Source organism: Poecilia formosa, unplaced genomic scaffold (genome assembly GCF_000485575.1).
Source record: "Poecilia formosa unplaced genomic scaffold, Poecilia_formosa-5.1.2 Scaffold494, whole genome shotgun sequence".
NCBI lineage: Eukaryota > Metazoa > Chordata > Actinopteri > Cyprinodontiformes > Poeciliidae > Poecilia > Poecilia formosa.
The window spans coordinates 127079-140031 of NW_006800433.1; positions in this window are offsets into that span (position 1 = coordinate 127079).

The following is a 12953-nucleotide window of genomic DNA, read 5'->3' on the forward strand; positions in this document are numbered from 1 at the left end:
TTTTCTGTAGTTTTCAAACTTTGGTTAGCTTAACTTTTCGTGTGGCTGCTGTATGAAAGGCAGACCGAAGACATCTGTAGCTACTTTGACCATAAATTCACTCAAAGTCTTTGTTTTCTCACACAGACAGTGGGCTACCAGTCACATGTTCTCTTTGCAGTATTTTTGATGGAAAAAAAAAAAAAACCTGGTCTGCAGCTGAGTGCAGTGCTTTTCTGCCTCAGTGAGTGAATATATTTCTGTGTTTCACCTGTAACTGACTGACGCTCCCCGATCCCTGAGGCGCCTCACTGCCGATCCGTATGAAAGCAGCAGAAACTGTGAGGTCAGTCAGGTTTTTTTTTCCACCCTGGTGAGCTTCCTATCAGCGAGATTGTTGTGTTTGCATTAATGATGTGCAGCGTTCACAACATTCCTCTCTGCTGGTAAAATAGGAGATATCTGTGTTGTCTAAAGCTCTACTTATACACCAATCAGCACAAAAGACGGAAGCAATTAAAGACATACATTTACAAAATTAAGGAATAGAAACCTTTAATAAATGAACAATGCATAAACAATAAGCATCATGGTCTTTGTTTTTTTTATGAAGTTTATTCCAGAGCTAAGGATCAGATTAGATAATCCTTAGCATATCAAATCTTTCTCTATTAACTCCAGAATTGTTGACTTATGCATTTCTGTATGAAACTAGATTTTCCAACTCTTTAATTTCATGAAGCCAAATACTGAGTCACTGTAAATGATGATTCTGCAATAACACAAAAATATGAAGCTGCATGTCATCAGCACAGACAGAGATGCTGTAATATTGCATAATCTAACCTTAGAAATTGAATACAAAAATAACCCAAGAACCCAGAGGAACCCCACATCTGGTTCAACTCCAAAATTTTAATTATAAATCCAACGTTTAGGATCGGGCACGTGAACGGCAGTGCCGAGGTTAAGTAATGTATTAATATGCAGTGAAGAACATGTAGATTTGTCATTTAGGGTAGTGAGGGAGTCCAGTTTTAAGCCGAAGACATTTACAGACAAAAATGCATTTATTAATTAAAACAAAACTGTACTTGGCCTCTGCCAAAAATGTTAGATTAGATGTGAACCTGTCTCTCTTTATTGGGTCATTATTGGGCTTCTTTAAGTGACGTTTGATCACTGCATGTCAGACCTCACAAAAATTAGACTAATATTGATGATGTTGATCATGTTGATGGCTATTGACCTTGTTATTGTGCTGGAAAATGCAAATCTGTTCTCTCACAACACACACACAGACAGACAGATGGGAAGCACATCAGGCTGAGTGTTGTGAGGATGAGATCGGGGTGCCGCAGCCTCTCTGTTAGCCGCGTGTCTTCTGGACTCGCTCTGATTGTGTTCTTCAATGTGCTGTACGACGACACATCTCTGTGCAGACTCGTGCTCTAATAGACTCACTGGACCGTGGTGTGTAGCTGCCATCGTGCTGTGAACCAACGTGGGTGAACTTTTGGAAATGTGTAACGGTTTTTAGTCTGTGTGTCGCCGTGGCCTCTGCAGGTGTTTGTGTCGACCCGTGTCTACTCTGCTGACCTTTAATCCAGTGTTGTTCCCTCCGCTGTTCTCACAGTTTTTTTTTTTGTTTTTTTTGTATAATTAAAGAAGAAAAACGAAAAAGAAGCAAAGCTATTTATTGAAGTGTGTTTAAATGATAAATATAATGGATTAACTAGATCTTGTTTTTATTTTAAAGCTACTGTGTTTTCTATCTGATGAAAATAATCAAATATAACAAAAGTATTTATTCCAGACTGATAAGAATAAAGTTCTTTTCTTCCTGAAGTCATCTTGTTTCCTTTCACCTCTCTGCAACGCTTCCATTCGTTCTCATTGTAGAAAGACGTTATTTAAAGCTAAAATATTTTGCCTTAAAAGCATACAATGCATATCATCATCAACTATAAATAATCAAACTAAAGTGGTTTTTAACTGATAATTTATGGAGATAAATTGGGGTTATTAAGTTTGTTTGAAAGGAGAAAGAAAATTAAAATGAAATAAAAAAAGAGACTGGTCTTAGTGCTGTCAATCACCCTCGCATGCGGCTGCTCCTGCTACACTACAGCTTCTTTCTGATAGCAGAACTTGTATAGATGCTAAAGCTAGTTAGCCACCAGTGACAGAAGGGAAGCAGTTTTCCTGTATCGGCAAGTAGTTTCTCCACATTGACCAGCACAGACACAGGGATGATTAACAACGCTAAGACCCTCCCCCTGCATCTGATTGTTTTGTTTTTTTTGTTGTTTTTTTGCATGGTGCATTTCTTCACACAGCAATAACAGCACAGGGAGCTGGAACAGATAATCTGCTCACAGATTATCTGTCTCATATTAAACTGTAAAAAAAAAAAATTATTATATAAAGGTTACATAATGTAACTTTAACAGCAGTGTAGACTGTTGAGAGCCACTTTTACTTAAGAGTATTAAATCTAAACAGATAGATGAGAGTAAAGGAAGTAAAGACAACAGAGGAAAATAAATAAACTATGAACTATAACCGTTTATTTTACAGACACTGTAGTTTATATATTCATATGTTAGGATTGTATTAATGTCCTCAGACGTTTCAGAGCAGTGGTACGTGTGGTTGTGTTGGTTCTGCTGTGTTTTATGATTGATTTATACACTAGGCAGTCCAGACTGGTATCTTCTCCACTAGAATAACTCTGCCTGATGTAACCCTGTCTCACCAGGAGGGGGAGCCAAACATCGCCATTTAGTCTCAGTCAAACTCGGTCTGCTGTCATCCACTCTTATTCAATCACTTCAAAACAAACCAAAGACTGAGTTTTTAAATAGCATCGACCATTCAACGACATGTATATTTTGGGAATGTTAGAGGATATATAGACACACTCATGGTAGAACATGCAAACTCTGTGTCCTTCAGGCGTAACTTAAACCAAAAGTGAAAAACTTAAAATAATGATTTAATTTGACCAACATGTTTCTTCTTACTGGAAGTAATAGAAATATTTTTAATTGCCCCAGCAGGATTGATCTTATTGAAATCTGATACAGAATGCTTGTTTTTGCACAGAGACCTTCTGACCTCAAAGACTTGGAGTTCTGGTAATAGCAGTGGTAACATGCAACGAGCTTGCCAGCACTTGATCGCTGTAGAGTCGAGGAAGGCTTTCACACCGATTATTGAGAAGGATGTAAATTATTTTCAGTGATTAACTGTTTAAATTGCGATCGAATGTAAACAAGAACAGAGTTTTTCTCAAAAAATGACGCCTCCTGCATGTAGTTTTATATTTCCAGAAGTGTCTGTGCCATTTTCTACCAGAAACACATGACAACAAAATTCAAATCCAAATCTGAATTTAAATGATGCTTTATGTAATATAATACAATACAAACAGCTTTTAGGGGAAATTCAGGAAGTGGAATAGCTGTGTATTTATTATTATTTCTGTCATCAAAACGTCTCCATAAAAATGTCAGTTACATATTTTATGAATGTACGTAGATGAAGACATTTTGCTACATGTAATAAATTACATGAGCGATGACTACTGAAAGGAAAGCAAAGAAAAACATGAGTAGTAATTATGTCTTTCTAATGTTTTCCTCTGTTACTAATTTTAAGTAAAAACAACAGAATCCCATGATGCTCTGTGAAGCACACGTCACCAAACAATGGTTTAAATCCACCAATATTTATAAAACCATGGCGTGTCGAGGACATTCCATCAGTTTCTGATGACAGACGTATTTTTGCCAATAGAAAGGTCACTCTGCTAGAAAAACATAAAATAAAATAACTTTCAAAAAACTGAATCTCAAATAAAAAAGAAAAGAAAAAAAATCATGTTACTGGATATCTTGAAAGCTTTTCTGTGATGTGATTTATCTGAGCCTTGTAATCCAAACAGTACAAAGTGATATGAAGTGCCACTTAATGAGAAACACCAATGGGAGGTTGTGTGACTCTGGATGTGCAGCTGTGATTGGTTCATTTAGCCTAAAGCACAAAGCGGCATCAAATCAGATGAACAGATCATCTGTCTCATACCATGTTGTCATGACATGGTGACAGTTTTAACAAATATGTAAAGAACTTTTTTATATTAAAGTTACATCCTGCATCTTTAAGAACAGTACTCAGTAACTTTGCTTGGCTACTGCCCACTTCTTGGCCGTTGGCTTCAAGTCGGGGTCCCTGGTCCTGTTGGAGGAGCAATGAGGGACCAATCAGATGCATCTCCTTGTCTCTAAAATCAAATGAGGACATAAACGTGTTGATGTGAGCAGATGTATGGTAAATCCTGGGCATGGTGACCTATCAGTCAGTGTTTGTGATGGCTGACGGCCGGTTCTCTCTCTCTCCCTGCCTCCTCCTCCTCCTCCTTCTCCCCCTCAGGAAGTGTCAGCCAGCAGATGGGAGGTGATGGAAGTGTGTGGTAGTGTAGGCGGCGACATGACGAGCTGTCAGGCCTTAATGCATGCCAACATCTGGAGGTTGTTGGCCACGTCACTTCAGGGTCCTCTAGCCCCGGGCCACGAGGCGCCCTGAGGGACGCACACCAGGGGCCGAACACGGGCCCCCGAGACAGGGAGCCGCAGCACTCGTGGCTGCCTGCACGGCATCGCCTTCAGCGTCAGGCGGAAGACGAGGAGAAGAAGACGGTGGTGGGAATAATACCTAACTTAGCAGCAACCCAAAAGTGTCAGAGAAGAAACTTGTCTAAGTGGGTCATGATTGTGTGTGTGTGTGTGTGTATGTGTGTGTGTGAGTGTGTGTGTGCTGCAAGTCTATCAGAACAATACATTTAAAGTCTGCGTAACCCGCCTTTACGTCTTTGTGTAATTATCACAGTAAACAGCTGCAAATAGTCCATCATAAGACATCCTGTGTGAGCGGGAGGCGAAGGCGGGCGGGCGGCGCAGCGGGGTGACACACAGACCGTTAAAACCCTCAACGCCATTGAGGCACTTTGCTATTAGCGCTTCACGCTCGCCTCTAGCATCCAAGAAGCAAGTGCCTCTTCTGTTTTAATGACAGCCCTCACCCAGAGGTAATTTCACAGTGATTAAGGCAACGGGGGAAAAAAATCCCATCTTAAAAGTCTCTAAATTGCATCTTATTTATCCACCTTTTAACTAACTACAAAAGGCAGACAGACAATGGCACTGCATGGTTCTACCTCTCCTGGCGAACAATTATACCTCAGACATTATCTGCTTCATTGTTGGTTATTAAATATGGCGCCCTGGAGATGACGCAGAGTCAGACCTTTGATGGAAAAGTTAAGATGAAGGAAATTAGCTTGCGTGAACTTTTAGAAAATACATTTATTTTTCTTTTTGCTTCACAATAAGCGGCATCATGCCAACAAGCGCTCTGACCAAACCTGCTGCCTTCGCTGTAACCAGAGAACAACAGATTCCATTTCGTCAATCAGAAGTGGCTGAGGTTGGACAGATTGCCATGAAATGTATTGCACATGCTTTTCATGGTTGATTGTATGTGATCTTCTTAATTTCCCAGACCAGTGATTTTACTTGAGGGTAATCTGGATGTGATGGAAGACCCTTCCATCTTTATTCATATAGCACCTTTTAAGATACAAATGACAAAGTGCTTCAACAAACAAAATAAGAAATACACAAATTTAAACAGAAGCAGATAAGAAAATGGATGTGACTGGATCTCCGAAGTTCCTGGAATCACCTGGTGTCTTGGTTCTGTTGACGGTCTGACCCACATGAACGATGTTGTCTGGAGAAACAGCTGATTTGAAAAGGCTCAGTGTAGGAAGACGGACCTTTTAATCCATACGTCTTTAACAAACGGGTTCTTGAATCTGGGAACTCACAGAGGAGATAAAAGAGGAAAAGGTATGTCAACAGTTTGGGAGTATTTTGGATATTTAAAACAAACAAATAAAAAAAGAATAATCAGCGATACTGACTGATACTCATTGCTTGTTTTTAAGTTTTTTTGTTTTTTTTTGCTCTAGTGGCCTCCATATGACAGTGGTCAGACAGGAAGACGGTCAGAGGGAAAACATGTGGCAAAGGTCGGCCGGGACTTGAACCTGCGACGGCCGCTTCCAGAACCAAGGCCTCCATATGTGGGTCACACGGTTTACCCCTCCACACGTTTATAGCTTTAATTTGCTCATCCTGATAATAGAACCACATCCAGAGATGTGGATGCAATGTGGCAGCGTCAACTCAGAAAGCCACAACAAATACGGAAAAATAAATCAATTCTTACCAGAATATTAACACAGTTCATCTGTCCTTGTGCCCCTTGGGATGCACACAGAACAAAACAGCAGAAATCCCTGGACTGTGTTTCTTCAAAATGAGCATTAATAACATTTTTAGTCTTCTGATTATGAGGACACAACCAGGCACACTGTCAGCTCTGCTGTCTGATCCACAAAGAGTTCTAGCAGACCCTCGTTTGGTGCCAACTGGTCAAGAACAAACGACCAGGTTAATGTGACAGGCTTCAGGTTTGGGTGGACAGTTGAGTGGACTGGTGTGAAATGGGCATGACCTTTGGATAAAGGGTCCTGTCAGTTGTCATCCTGCACACGGTCATGCTTTATAATGGACTTTCTTTCAAATCCACTCCATGGTCTTTGCTGTTTTATGGCGACTCATGGTACCTCCTTGTCCTCAGGCTCCCTTTGCACATTGCGAGGAACGTTCCAGTCTTCACATGAATGGTGCCTTCTCGGCCAAAAGGCTTGGTATGTGCTGACAGCTTGGATCTTGTATTTGGGAGCGAGTTAGCTCTTCAGGAACTGCCTCACTCTCTGGAAAGTCACATTTCCTTGTCTCCGTTGAGTTGTTGCTGTTCAACTGAGCCTTTCCTGTATAAACTTTCCCAGTGTACAGCCAGAGGTTTGGACAATATTTTCCATATGTCTTCAGTGTATGTTCTGTTTGTGATTTGTAAGAAGACTTAATGTACGTTCAGGCATTTAGATCTTAGGTCAATTCAGAGCAGGATCGACTGGAATGTCATTTATGACTGAGAGCTGCTGTTTCTTGGTGACATTACAGGTGAAAGCAAGTCTAGGACAGAGTTGCTTTCTGTCCTCTCCATCTCAGTTTTCCTTCCTTCCTTATTTTTGTTATCTACGATAATCTACGTTTAAGGCCACTACTGATCAGTCTTTGTTCTGCATGTTTCACTGTTTAAAAAAATAAAAAGTCTTGAGTTTTCAAAATCACTCTAGGTTTCAACAACTTTACTGAGAAGGAGCTGATAAAACAGCCAGTAGTTTCTGCTTCACAGGTCCATTCATTCCTGCACTGATCTCAGTGAAACAGAGACACAATCGGCTCGTTCCTTCAACGAGTTTGGCATGAAATCAATGAGGTCAAGACGACTCATCTCCGTCAAATCACGTTCTATTGTGCAAGTCGCAGAGAAAGGCGTGGATAATTACGGCTGTGAGCTGAGAAGTCCTGCCTCCCTACCTGAGCAATCAACTCTCCATCTTTAAAGTCATTGTATCATAATCACAGCCATTCACGACTCGGCAAAGTTTGAAATGTACGTCGCCGTCTCATCCTCCTGAATTATCCCCGCCTGCCCACCTCTGTTCATTTCATCTTTAACTCGATTGTGGACTTATAGACGCGTCAGCCCGTTTTACACAGAAACACTTTGTTCTGACGCTGCTCTGCAAAAACACAAAAGTACTTGTGGTCTAGTTTGCTTTGCAAATACACTATCACACTTGAAATAAAACAAAAACTAACTCAAAATTTAAGCAACATACAGGAACTTGTATTGATTCCTTAATATTGATGAAAAAGGATTAGTTCCATCGCCAGATTATTTCAATATGGCAAGACATTTTTCTCATGTTGTAAGTGAAATAATCTGCTAATAGATCTAGTACTCTTTCAGAATTATTTAATAAAAACAAGCTCCTATATCTTGCCGAAAAGTTACCTATAAGATAATTTTATCTTATTTCAAGTGTGCTAAGATATTTGCACTAGAAACCAGACCAAAATACTCAGAAGGATTTTTTTTTTGCCGTGTGAAAGGTTTAGCCCATGGGAGCAAAACATCTGCAGTGTGTGAACCAGACACTGAGATTTTACCTTCATCTCTTCACACCTGGTTGAAAACCTACATTTTAATCGCATTGGTAGCTCGCTGCAGAAACACACGCGCGCGCACACGCTCCTCCAAGCTAACGTTGCTAATGTTAATAGCTTTGTGCCTCTTTAATTGGTTCCTAAACGCTGCAGGCAGGGTTCCCACTGCGTGTTTAATGAACAGGTAGCACTTCATGATTACAGCAATCTCAACCCACCACCCTGCTGCTGCAGACTGCTTTCACGCGAGCCGCCAAGCGCACACACACACACACACACACACACACCGTCCACGGCCTCGTACGCAAATGGACAAAAGCAATTTGAGACGCTCCCGAGCGCCGCGGGACGCTGGCTAAATTAGAGACGGAGGACGAGCGGGAGCAGGGGAAGACAACAAAAGGAAAATGAGAGATGAGCGCCAAAGAAAGATGATTACTGGGTTTTGTGAGGAGAAGAAGAGATGGAATCATTTCATGGCGCGTGGCTGGAGGAGCGGCGGGCGTCAGGACGCTCTGCCTGAAGGGAAGCCGATCGGAACCAGGAGCTGCGCTTCTGTTACAAATGCGAGCGCAAAACTTTGTCGATGTTCCCCAAACGTGAAGAAAAAAAAAAAAAACACACTCAATTTCACAATTGTTTCCATTAAAACTGCAGTAGCTAAATAAGTTTTCCAAAAAAAAGAGAAAAAATAAGGTTTTTGTCTTATCTATTTGTAGAAACTGTCACCGTGTCACAGTTTCAACAAACTGAGACAAATAATTAGTCAAAAAAAATTTAGCTCCTCTTCTCCCAGTGCTATCTAGAAACAGCCAATCAGAGCCAGGAGGCGGGTCTTAGCGCTGTCATTTTCCCTGGGCTGCTGCTGCTGCTCACTTCCCCCTCCATGCTCTGTGCTACGCTGCAGCTAGCAGATCTGGTTATGGTTGTGAATGCGTATGCTAGCTCATGCTAGTTAGCATGACCACCGTTAAATGGTAATTAACATTTTACCATTAGCAAATGTTCCTAATGAAGTTAATTGGCAATGTTTAGAGCCTCTTCCTGATTCTGATTGGTTCTTGTTGGTCTAGTGCAGGGGTGGGCAAACCTGGTCCTCGAGGGCCGGCGTCCTGCAACACTTAGATGTCTCCCTGGTCCAACACACTTAAATCCAATAGCTTAATCTACTCCTAAGTACAGTCAAGTTCTACAGAGTCCTGCTAACGACCTCATTATTTGACTCAGGTGTGTTAAAGTAGAGATACATCTAAAAGTTGCAGGAGTCCGGCCCTGGAGTTGCCCACTCCTGGTCTAGTGTGATGAAATTCTTCAGACTGCAATAGTAAGGTAGGGTAGAAGTGGAGGAGACTGATCTTTTCATTGATCTCAATGTTGACCATGTGACCCATGTGATGCGAAAAAAGTGCAGTTTTGCAAAATGCAGTAATTTAAATACAGCCGGAAAACCACCTCATCCTATTGCAGAATTTTTTCATCTAAAAATGTATTTATTTATCTATTTATTATTTAAATTAAGATGTTTCCATTAAGCACTTTTTTTTTTGTAATTCCAATTTGCGGATTTATATGGTCAATGGAAATGCAGTTACTGATAGGACAAGTGGTATCTTGTTTGTTTTTTTCCCCTGAACAGCTCTCCTTGCTTCTTTTTCTGTATTTTAGTTTTTTAACAGACTGAGGAAATATCAGTACTCTAACACACAAGTAACACACATTTTTTCTACTACACTAGAATAAAATACTAAAGTTCCACCGTTACATTATAGTAACGTTTTTGTTCATAAAAATACATCACTCAAAATGATGACATGCACATTTTGGTAGTTACTATGGAAACGTAGCAGTTTGTGAGTAAAACGGTTTTACTCTTCTGTGTAAATCAGAAACTGGAATTTGGATTTATCATAGTTGGTTAAAGCAGTGATTTGGTGATAAACCTACTGAGCATGCTCAGAGAAACGGTGTGAAGGTGACCTATGGGGATGATAACTAGTAACGGCCATTTTAACGGGCTGACGACATTTGAAGCAGGTGGAACTGATCTGAATTCGGTCTTTATAACTCTCCTGTTGGTCTGTGGCTGTCACGCAGTGCGCTCTCTGAAGCTCCACTCCTCAGTCCGTTGACAAAGATGTAAGTTGACGGTTTTTCGGGGGTTTTCCCCCCCTCCCTGCTGGACCCACTCACACAGAGCCAACAGCAACCTTGGTGGGTCTCATGGAAGGCCTGTATATGCGTTCGGCTGGGTGGCAAACCTCATGCTGTATATATATTTGTTCAAACTGGTGCGTGTTGTGCAGTAATCCTCCGCCGCTCGGCTCAGCCTCCCACACGTGTATATAAACAGGCCGGGCGAGGCCGTGGGGGAGATGTGATGGGTGAGGCTGGAGAGAGAGAGGGAGGCCATGCTCTGCCAGATGCCCTTTGTAAATAAGCGCAGTCCTCCGAGGGGCGCCGTTGGGCGTCCTGACTGGCCCGTCCCAGAGGACCCAATCAGGGTGTCGCCCTGGCGTAATGGGCAGTGGGAGGACGGGGTCTGGCCTCTGTGTGCCTGGTGTGGACCTGCAGTCACTGTGGCTCTAATTCATTAAAGCAGCTCTCTAATATAAACAGCCATTCATTTCACTGCCTGACACTGGGCCGCCGTCTGGACAATGTGAGGAGCCCCAATAGAACTGCCATACACTGCAGTGTGCGTGTGTGTGTGTGTGTCTGAGGTCTCAGAGAGCCTGCTGGTTCTGACCCAGTACAGTGAGGCAAACCAGAGGTGCCTGGTGATCTGAACGCGGGTCACAGAGCAAAACGCTAAGCTGCTTGTTTGAAAATTCCACCTTAGTGCAATTTTAAAGGGGCAGTATTATGGAAATTCAACTTTTTAAAGCCTAACATCATGTTATAATGTTACTACCTCATCAAAAACGTACCTGGAGTGTTGTCTTAATTCCATCATGCATGTTTGAGAAATCCTTCAGTCTCCCATGGCAACCATTCAAGTGTGCAAAAACCCTGGGTGCACCTAGCTGCACCTTCGAGATGAAGCTCCTCCTCTGAACTGCAGTTTCCAAACTTCCTCCTCACAGAGCAGCCCTCTCCCAGTCAACTCCTTCAGACTAGCCAGCAGCAATTAGCAAAACAAGCATCTGCTGAGCTCATTATAGAAGCTACTTCTCAGTGAAACACTGGTAAAATATTGTTAAAGGGTGAATAGAGGAGCCATTTTGTAATGACTTCCTGAGGGCGGAGTTTCAGAAAGAACAGGAGTTTTTAAAGAGACAGAGACTCAATTTCTTTTTTTCTGTTTTTCTTCCTTCTTGGATATGTATTTATTTAATTTTCCTTTGAGATAAAGTATTTTTGAATTAAGCTGATATAAGCCAGTATTAGCCCTGCTGCAGGGATAGTTGAGATTGCAGAGATGGTGGAAAAGAAGTTCCTTGCTTCAAAAGTTCGAATGTTCTTTTTTAGCCTAATGTCAAGGTGTTAAATTACTAAACTAAATTACTTTTGATATATTTAATGTATATGGCATTTTTATAACAACTGAAGGTAACATAGTTACTTGATTGTGCTACAAAATGGCACCATGTGGCTGGAAAACACATGATCCTCGTGCTCCTGAAGTACATCTCTCTGTGTTTTTGTCCACATCTGGACCTTGGCTGTACTAAACCTGTGGTCCAGCCAACACCACCAGCATCAGTCCAGTCAACACCAGTCCAAGCAACACACATGATTGAAGATGGGAATGATGACGTCATGAAAAGCAAAGTGGCTGTAGAGAGAGAACATTTGGGACACAGCATCCATAGTCCTCTGCTTTGTTTATGCTCTTTGCAGAAAGCTTAATGCACAGTAACTGTCGTGTAAGATCTCTTGGGGAGGCATGTGTGAGCAGAAAATGATGTTTACCATCTCTATTGACTATTCAAGAAGTTTTGACAAGAAACCTGGCATTAGAAATTCCCAACTTTACCGTTGCTGAAGATGAAATGCATCTTTCTGTCCTTAAGTGGATAAACAAATTGATACATTCTGCAGAGTTTTTCATTTAATTTCTTAAATCTTTTTATATACAAATGTACTACAACGTATAAATTAACAAATAATTTAACTGTCTCTGAAATATATATGAAAATAAACTTCTTATTGCATCTAAAATACGTTAAACAAATTATTTCATTCAGCTTTTGATCATTTCTAGCAACAGATGCACCTGCACTGACTATTGTTAGGATTAACCGATTAATAATTGAATCGCAAAAGATACTTAACAGGAGTTTTTTTTTCAGAATTTGAACCAGTTTTGATATGAACTTATTTATATTTGCTGTTTTTTTTATCTTAATTGCAAAATGTTTATAGTTTTGTACAGCTTTTATTAATTACTGCTCTGAATATGTTATTCTTTCTGCAGATCACCTTTTTCAGCGTCTGTATGCTCCACTTAATTTATTGATTATTAAATATGTCAAAGCTTATTTCAATAATCAATTCAGTTGATTCATCACAACAATAAAGAGGACGCTGACGTCTGTTTTATTGTCTTTCAACTGAACCGTTATTATTATTTTAGTACTAAACTATAATAAATTTAAATTAACAAGCTATTACTGCCATTTAATATAAAGTTCCTGCTAATAAAAAAAAATGAACCTGTCTGATTTTGATGTTGATCGTATAAGCAGCAAAGTTCTGCAAACCTGTGTTAAAGAAAACAGAAAGAGGTAGTTTTACAGTACACTTCAGTTTTAGCTGAAAGGAAGAACTTAGGAAGACTTAAATACATCAACGCACATAAGTTCCTAAAACCCCCACCTCCCG